A 566-nucleotide genomic window follows, 5' to 3' on the forward strand; every position below is an offset into this window, starting at 1 on the left:
TAGACGAACAGCTGGGATAAAGTATTGATGTATTTAAATGTTAAGTGTTAATTTAAAAATGTGATGTCCATAAAATAATTAATGTGATTTTATGTTATTATATGTTAAGGTATGTTTGAAAAACATGTTTTGGTATACACGTTTGTTAATTATGTTTTCTTGTAAAATTAAATAGACTCCCTGAGGAAGACACAATAATTTGTCGAAACGCGTAGGAGGCAGAAAAGAAAAACCAAGGTTTTTGCTTTAAAATCAACGGCCGAAAAGCTCCAAATATACAGAAACTCGTACTATTGTTAAGTAGCTCATGTCTTTAATTGTTGTCTTATTCATTTTTAATCTTTACAATTTACTTTAGTTAGGATTGGACATGGGTTAGCCAAGGACTGGAGACATGAGTCTCTTAACAGTAATAAGGGATTTGATTTTTAAATTGCAGAGGACCATTGATATGTGAATTCATATATTTCGATAATGAAATAAATTCAAGCATAAATACGATTTTTAGTTACATAGACATATGTAACTCAATTTCAGCGCCAACTGGTGGAAAATTTTTTTCGAAA

This window comes from Rhagoletis zephyria, unplaced genomic scaffold (assembly GCF_001687245.7).
Source record: "Rhagoletis zephyria isolate East Lansing unplaced genomic scaffold, Rhagoletis_zephyria_1.1 Rzeph_scaffold_01679, whole genome shotgun sequence".
Taxonomy (NCBI): Eukaryota; Metazoa; Arthropoda; class Insecta; order Diptera; family Tephritidae; genus Rhagoletis; species Rhagoletis zephyria.